At 47.7% G+C, this 8,903-nt stretch overlaps 1 long non-coding RNA gene across 1 annotated transcript; it reads right to left on the bottom strand.

Annotated features, from left to right (window-relative positions):
• Window positions 1–6,411: 6,411 nt before the first annotated feature.
• Window positions 6,412–7,802, bottom strand: LOC144097516 (uncharacterized). The gene is made up of 3 exons (XR_013307038.1): window positions 7,722–7,802; window positions 6,873–6,934; window positions 6,412–6,519 (listed from the first exon to the last, which is right to left on the bottom strand). It is a non-coding gene; the product is annotated as an uncharacterized LOC144097516 (long non-coding RNA).
• Between the last annotated feature and the right edge of the window lie 1,101 nt (window positions 7,803–8,903).

Here is an 8,903-nt window from a genome sequence, read left to right as displayed (position 1 = left end):
GCGGGCAGAATTGCAATATCTTCCTTCTTTCTCAGCGACTCGAGGGCCTTCCGTCCACCTTCGGAAAAAATGTGCTCATGGTGCTGTTTCCGCATTCCTTTAAGAACACCGATCGCATTCATTCTGACATCTTCTTGTACGTCTTTATCAAGAAGACTAATGGCTCTTTCCACAGCGCAAATCATCTTCCGCGTATCCGGCGGCTTCCCCTGATTGAAATTCAAGCCTCGGCTTAGCACCATTTCTTCGGTGGCACTCATGGTGTACGACGACAAGTTTTTAACCTTGAAGACTTGTCCTCTAGACTCGTTCCTTTTTTCCCCCAGCAAAGTGCATAGTTTGCTTCTTTGCGAAACTTCGTGCTTTTCTGTTGTGCGCCTCGCTTCTTGGTTGGCAGCTAGTTGTACCTCCGCGTAGATATCTGGCATGCGGAACTCTAGTTGCCGCTTCGCAAAGAAAGCCTCCTGTTGTAAGTGCACCTTGAAGCGCCTACAACAGGAGGCTTTCTTTGCGAAGCGGCAACTAGAGTTCCGCATGCCAGAAATCTACGCGGAGGTACAACTAGCTGCCAACCAAGAAGCGAGGCGCACAACAGAAAAGCACGAAGTTTCGCAAAGAAGCAAACTATGCACTTTGCTGGGGGAAAAAAGGAACGAGTCTAGAGGACCAGTCTTCAAGGTTAAAAACTTGTCGTCGTACACCATGAGTGCCACCGAAGAAATGGTGCTAAGCCGAGGCTTGAATTTCAATCAGGGGAAGCCGCCGGATACGCGGAAGATGATTTGCGCTGTGGAAAGAGCCATTAGTCTTCTTGATAAAGACGTACAAGAAGATGTCAGAATGAATGCGATCGGTGTTCTTAAAGGAATGCGGAAACAGCACCATGAGCACATTTTTTCCAAAGGTGAACGGAAGGCCCTCGAGTCGCTGAGAAAGAAGGAAGATATTGCAATTCTGCCCGCAGACAAAGGAAATGTGACTGTTGTGCTTGACCGGTCTGCGTACCACTCAAAAATGTCAGAGATGCTCGAGGACGCGACAACCTACTGCAAGCTCAGTAAGGACCCTACGTCCAAAATACAGTCCCGCTTGCAAGTGATCCTGTCTGACATATTCAGTGGTCTTCCGCCTTCTCAAAGAAAACTGTACTACAGGCTTCTTTGCACTAACGGATCCGCTCCGGCAATATATGGCTTGCCGAAAATTCACAAAAGTGGTACTCCGCTAAGGCCAATCGTGGATTTCACCAGGTCGCCTCTTTTCCGTCTATCCGGTTATCTGCACAAAGTGTTGGCTCCGTTGGTGGGACAAACAGCGACGCACATCAAGAATTCGCAAGACTTTATTGAAAAAGTCAAGGATGTCGTCCTCGAAGAAAGCGATGTGCTCGTGTCATTTGATGTATGTTCCCTGTTCACAAGTGTCCCGGTCGATCTTGCGGTGGAAACCTGCAAGGAGCTCATAAAAAGCGACCCCTCATTTCCCGATCGCACGCCGTTGAACGTCAGCGAGATCAGCGAATTGCTTCATTTCTGCTTAGCCAATACGTATTTTTCTTACAACGGCACAGTGTACAAGCAGATCTTCGGAACCGCAATGGGAGCGTCCATTTCAGTCACGGCTGCCAACCTGACAATGGAGTCTATTGAACAGAAATCCCTGAACTCGTTCACACATCGTCCAAAGGTGTTTCTGAGGTATGTTGATGACTGCTTTTGCATTTTAAACAAGCAGCACATTCACAGCTTCCTTGAACACCTTAATGCCGTAGAGCCATCCATAAATTTCACTTTGGAAGAGGAAGCGAACGGCATGATCCCGTTCTTGGATGTGCTCGTCAAACGTGATGCGCATCGGTTAGCCTTCAGCGTCTTCCGAAAAGCAACGCACACGGGGAGATACCTGGATTTTGATTCCGCTCATCCTACGGCTCACAAGCGTTCAGTGGTTGCGTCACTTGTCAACCGTGCTAAAAACATCTGTTCCGACCCGGTCAGCCTTGGCAACGAGATGAAGCTTATACAGCACGATCTTGAGCGAAACGGCTACCCTAGAAATTTTACCAGCAAAGTCACCAAAAAAGCCACCTACACACGAGGAGCACAACAGCTGACAAAAAAGATAAAACATGCTGCGATTCCCTACGTGCGTCAGATCAGCGAGGCCCTTTCTAGGATTTTCCGTAAACACGAAGTGCACATTGCACACGTGCCAACTAGCAAACTGCGAGCTGATGTGGTCAACGTGAAGGACCCGCTACCACGTGCCAAGTTCCCTGGCGTTGTTTACAGGATCCCTTGCAGCGACTGCCCCTCCGTCTACATTGGGGAAACCGGGAACTTCCAGCGGCGCATGAAGGAGCACCAGGGCGACGTCAGAAACAAGCGCGCAGCAAAAAATGCAGTTGCAGAGCACGTGCTGTCCACTGGCCACGAGATTGGCTGGGATGAGGTGGAAATCTTGGCGACGGAAAGAAACCTATCTGCGAGACTTCATCTAGAATCCCAAATCATCCAGACAACGGCCAACACGCTAAACAAGAATCAGGGCACGCTAGATCCTATCTACGTGAAAAGATTGCAGAAGATTCTGAAGCGTATATAACCATTCCTTCTTCTGTGACAGCCTCATTGTGAACAAGGGCCCCGTATGGGACCCGAAACGTCATTTTTCATCTTTAGACTTGGTCAGTGACCCAATTTTCATTTGTGAATAAATCACGCGACCTTCCTTCCCCGCGGCACCATCCCCGGCGTCGTCGGCTGCGTCGACGGCACGCTGATTGCCATAAAGGCGCCGCGGGGAGACCCAGCAAACCGGGCAGCATTCTGGAGCCGCAAAGGATACTACGCGATGAACACCATGATCATGAGTAGACTGGCTTTCTGACCGCATGGGTTCGAAAGCCGCGACCTCGACAGTGGAAGTTCACGTCCAAGATTGTCTGCCTGTGTTTCTCGCCGATCTGCGACGCAGACATGAAGATCCTTGCGGTCGACCCTCGCTGCCCGGGGTCTTGTCACGATGCCTTTTCTTGGCGCTACTCACGGCTGCGTCGGAAGGTGGAGCACGGGCTGCTGGAGGATGGAGAGTTTCTTCTGGGTAAGCAGCCTATTGATCATCGGGCCACTTCGACAGCACGTATTAAGCTACAGCAGTGGCTCATACCTAAATGAGGCGGGTTATAACATGGATGACATGCAACAGTATGATGTATCGTATTTATTTTTGTGTATTTACTGTTACTGCTGGTGCAGAGGCACAAGAAACATTGTTATAAAGTGAATCGTATTTCAAGCGTAAAACACCAAGGCAGAAGATGTGTGCACATCGTTATTGTCGTGTAGGATATCACAGTACATCACTAACCTAGAAGGCTGTGCTTACAGAGGTACCCCTTAGTCATGAATCTTCTGCATGCCTATGAATTCTGGTTCAGCATACTGGCTTTGAGCTGCTTGATATGAATCATTTATTACATAGGCAACAACACACTTCACTGCAAATTTTGGTCGTGCAGGAGACAGTGGATATCCACTGGAGCCGTGGCTGCTCACACCAGTGTCAGGGCATCCTGGTGCAAACACTGCAGAAGGGCAGTACCACGCAGCACACGCCTCAATGCGATGTGTTGTGGAACGCTGCATTGGTGTTCTCAAAAGCAGCTTCTGGTGCCTTCAAAGGTACCGGACACTCCACTACGAGCCGGAGCGGGCGGTGGTCATCATTGCAGCGTGTGCTGCATTGCACAACATCTGTCTTGAAGAAGCCCTGGCTGCAGACGAAGACGACACTACTGATGACCCTGACAACAATGGACCACCTCTGCTTGCCGGGTACTTGGCGGAGACAGGATCCCGCATGACCTACCTGCGTGGTAGAGCCATGCGAGACCGTATGATTGGCCTCTTTGGCACAACCCGTCCGTAGAGGCAAGCACACCTGCAGATGGTGCGGCGACAGCAGCAGCGGCAGCAGCAGCGGCAGCAGCAGCGGCAACAGCAGCACCACCGGCAGTAAGCCCTAGACCATCTGGCAGCTGTGGCTGCAATGACACGCCGTGCTGGCGTGGCGAGTTGCCGTAGCCACTCTTGCTACGGGCAGTGCCATTGCCCTCTGTTAGTGCGTGAGCCCCTGTGTGATATGATGCCCTTGGCCACTGGTAGCCACATTCCAGCCTTTGTAAATTACTTTTTCTTACGTGTGCTTGAAAGCCTCCAGTGGCAAGATATGAAGTGCACACACCAACTGCTGCTCCACCGGCAGTGGTCACCAGTACGCCTTTCAGTGCATCAGCAAGCTTGCCGCACAGCTACTGCACTTTCTCCTTCTCAAGTCGAAATACACGCCGAAACAGCTCGTCCAACAAGTGAAATGCATCCTTGTACACCGTCTTTCGCCGTTGCTTACGTCGACCTGCCCACTTAGGCAAACAGTTGCTTGCGGTAACTATGTGTTTGATGAATGTGCACGAGGGAAAACTGTGGTGTGAAGACTGCTAGGCACCAGTAAGGCGTTTGTTTTTGCACCACGTTTATTCATTGGTCACAATAAATTTTTTCGCCACAGCTCTTCATACTAGTTTCCCAACTGTAACACACAGCAGGGAAACAAAAGCATGCAGCATCAACAGTGATTTGCATATGCCTTGTCGAGTGCTGCGCAGAGATTGCACAAGAACAGTTGTATCTTACATTGTGGCCAAACGGGCGAGTTGGCTGTACATTTTTAAGGCGAACAGTGCGAAAGACATAGCCGGAAAGCACAGGAAACACAGGATGAGCACTCGTCCTATGTTTTCTTTGCTTTCCGTCTAAGTCTTACGCGCTGTTTGTCCCTTAAAAAAAAAGCTTCATCTTGACTGCCAGCTTGAATGCTAGTAATCACAGGTTTGGCATGTTGTGCATACTTGTAGGCCCGATGTAGCCCTGGTTTGCACTTTGCTGAAACACATTACATAACTGGTGGAATGCACAGCAAGTGCTACACAAGACATTGCTCTTCGTAGATTTTACTGGACTAAAAAAACCATGTTACGTGTAAAAGACACACGAGTATCACAGACGATGATGCCAACATGGCTGCGTTTGAAGTTGTAAAGGGACCCACAAACGAGAGCCATTAACATTGTTGCATCATACCTTTAAAGGCGGAGCTCAAGCGTCCGCCAAATTTTTTTTTGCCTGCATTCAACACTAGTTCAGAAGTGACTTTCGACGAATGCTGGCAAGCCTCATTTTTCCTCGGGTCTACTGAGGATAGAACATGTTACAACGCACACAATTGACACTGTACGGAAAAGCAGGAAAAGTAATGCGAAAACAAACGACTCAGGAACATGCAAACAACCTTAACAGACACAAAATCGAAGTGTTCAAAATTTATCCAGAATCCCCATATTATGATGCCCTTCATAACTACAGTCACTTCAGAACAACTTTGCCCCACATATTGCACTTGCCCACATATTGCAATGAAAGAAAACAAGCACTAGAAATTGCACCTTGTGCACCTGCCACAGCTGCAGGTAAACATTTGAAACGAATGGAAAATAAAAGAGTATAGGAGGCTTTCACACCTGGCAGAGCTTAAATTACATAACTGGAAGAAAATAAACAGTGTGAAGCATCCGGGCCTCCAGAGCTTACAAGAAATAAAAAAACGATGCTATGGCGCATGGCAGAGATGATCTTGAATAAATACAAAAACAGAAACCTGACAGAAAAGCAGACAATGTAAATAAACAAACACATAAAACAGAAATTTTAACAAGCAAACTAAAAATAGTTCAATGAGTCTGCACCTGGCAGAGAAGTAAATAATGTTCTTGAATAAATATAAACATATGAAGATGTTCTTTCATAAAATTAAAAACAAGCAAATAATGCACATAAATATGAACAATTCAATGTGGTGCAGGTGGCTCAAGCTGCTTTTGTAAGATTAGCGTCAGTAGGTTCACGTTCCGGATGAGCAGCTCTTGCTGACCATTTGACCCCTGCACAGCATCTGTCACCTCCCATATGGCCTGCATGTAAAAATACTTCCAATTACAAATTATTACTGACAACCAATTTTGAGATCTCGCTTAAGCTTTATGTAAAATTTCAGGTGCTGAGATATTTTGGACAAAGTATGGTTGTAGAAGACTCGTGTCAGTTTCATAAACTCAGCTGTCCCAACCACCTCCCACAAGAGGCGTCAAAATAGAAGTAGAGGTGCTCAAAAGAGAGCACTGATATTTATGCTTCAGGTGACGGCTTCGACTCTTCAAAGTGCAGTGTGCGCAGCGAGTACACACCTCCAGCATACTCTGCTGAAAAGCAGCGTCCTGGCGGTTCCGGGCGTCAGTGAGAGAATCCAAACGATGCGATTCATACAGCATCTGGCGCAGCACCTTATAGGCCCCAACGTCTCGCCGTTGCTTCTCAAGAAGGCTAGGCGTGGCACGCGTTGAGGGCTGCAGTGGGGGCTCTGGTGTGTGCTGCTGTGAGGGCTGCGGCGAGGGCACCGGTGTAGCTGTCGGGAAAGAAAATGTGCTCATCACGTGGTGGAATACGCAAAACATTTGGTACAATGTGTTAGAGGACTTGACATAAATATACAGGACAGCAATCTTGGGCAGCATTGTAGTAGCATATTTCATGTGCACATTTGCTAGACTGATAGGAGATGTCACAGCCTCACTGCAAGAGAAATAAACATTCTGCACTGCATGGCAAAGCCAGAGAGAGATAGTTTTGTGTGTACTGTAGAATCACTGCAGTATTTTGGCTACTGCTGCAAATGCTGCCAGAGAGTATAGTGCTATTACTTTCAAGCAGCTGACAGAAAGGGTAGTATGAAGCTTGAATAATGGCAAGCCAACTCACGGTCTGTGGGGCTCCGTGTGTCTTGTCGACAACTTGCTGAGGCTCCCCGTTCATCTCCTCTGCTGTAACAGGGTAAAAGGTGCGGCTGATTGGTACTGGCAAACCATAAAACTAAAAGAGCACTAGCAAAAAAAAAAGCAATCAATAATGCTCAACCACTTGTCTATGCATTCCTGCACCTCCTCCGAGACTAAAATACACCACAGATGGAATAAACAGTGCTAGCAAGGCGCAAGGCACAGACATCATGTTTTTAAACGGCCGACCCCTTGTTGTTGAGAATCGACGCAAGCTGGATCCACAGCTCGCGCTTTTGTATGAGTTTGTTAGGTCGGCAGAAGCCCGAGCCAAGAGCGGATGGCTCTCCATAAACTCTATTATGATAAGCTCTTGCTCGCTTGGCATTCTTCGTGTTGGCGCCATTTCGAGACTATAATTCCCGCTTAGAGAATTGCAGCAGCGAACACAGCGGGGAAAACAAACAGGGAATAGTTTCTGCTCCGCTTTTCGAAAGCAGGGAATAACAGAGAAAAACCTTTGCTCTGAGTTCGGGCTAATATGTTTTTACAGGAACATATGCGTGTGCTGCGCTGCAGCAACTTATAGCACAGCCAAGAACGACCGAAAACGAGCTAGGTTGTTAGCGTGCGCCCAACCGCCTTGCTTGGTTCTTGCTCCTCCCCAACTGAATCATTTGTGCCAGACGTTTATGAAGCCAAAAAAGTTGATTTTATCCAACAAGCCGTGCTTCGTGGACGCCTTCTATTTGCTAAAGTGAAAGAAACAGAACCCAAATCATATGCTTGGCATGTGGCATCTTTAAACCAATAACACAGCCCATAGGCTTACCTCAAGTTGTCTTCGTCGATTTTCGGGCCCGACGTTTCGTGCAGGTTCCTTTCTGGAGGCCCGTGACCTTCACTGGTTTCGATAATTGTTATCCGCTCACTTTGGACAACCATATAGAACCTTGATTTCAGACGACGCGTAAAAAAGCAGGAACTAGCCGTGGGATCAGCAGTTTTTTAGAAAGCCGCCATGTTCAGTGTTTACATCTGCCAGCGCGCCCTCATGGCAACAAAACTTACCCACGAAAGCAGTTATTTGCAAAAGTGAATGTCCTTCTTGTTTTACTCTATGGCAGTGAGAGTGAAATACACTTTTATGAAAGAATAAAACAATGTTTATTTTATTCACAGCGTGTTCTTATAAAAAAGTTAGCATACGGCCCCTTGCCGTGCAAATTGGCGTCTTGTCGTGCAAATAAACTCTTCCTGGGCGGCACCCTACTAGCCATTAGTTGATTCCGCGTTCCGTCACGCGTTGACGTCTCGCCTTGTCGTCATGCTGTCGTCATTTTGACGTAACGCTCTACAACTTTAGAGCGAGTTCCGTAATTCGGGCCCTGGTCTACGCTGGCTCGCGCCTCGCATCTTCTGCGCCGTATGCGGCTGCTTCCAGACGCACGTCACTATTGATGTTCACTGGTTGCATTTCGTCTGCGCAGTGCAAAGTTTGCGTGCGCTCTACGCCTGGGGTACGAGAGGGAGGATGCTTATTGGGTGTATATCTCGACTGAAACTCAAATTTCTTCTCTCCGTGGTTCCACGCAGTAAAATCTATGAAAAAACCCGGCGTGCCACTGGCTCCTCGTAGTTTGGCTATATGAAATTCTTCACGTGGGTAATAGGCGATGGTGCAAAGTAGTTTACAGGTCCGGCTTATCAGCCGTGTGCAGCCCGCATCTCTGCTGACCGTTAATAATTACCTTCATTGTCTTACTGGCTATGTGTAGCGCTACAATCCTTTAACGTCGCTTAGAACACCTATAAAACTGCAGCTAATGGCGCAGTAAGAGCACTAACTTTTGCAAAGTGCGGGACCCTTAGTGCTAAATTTACAGCACCAACTGCAGCAGAAAGGCACAATATTAGGAGATTTTCCCTCTGTTTCTTTTAACAACAGTGTTAAGGAATAATAGATTGAATGACTGCCAGTCTCAGCAGAAATTGAAACACCTACTCAATGTCG

This window comes from Amblyomma americanum, chromosome 7 (genome assembly GCF_052857255.1).
Source record: "Amblyomma americanum isolate KBUSLIRL-KWMA chromosome 7, ASM5285725v1, whole genome shotgun sequence".
Taxonomy (NCBI): Eukaryota; Metazoa; Arthropoda; class Arachnida; order Ixodida; family Ixodidae; genus Amblyomma; species Amblyomma americanum.
The sequence above is the reverse complement of the archived record's forward strand: the minus strand, read 5'-3'. Positions and strand labels throughout refer to the sequence as shown.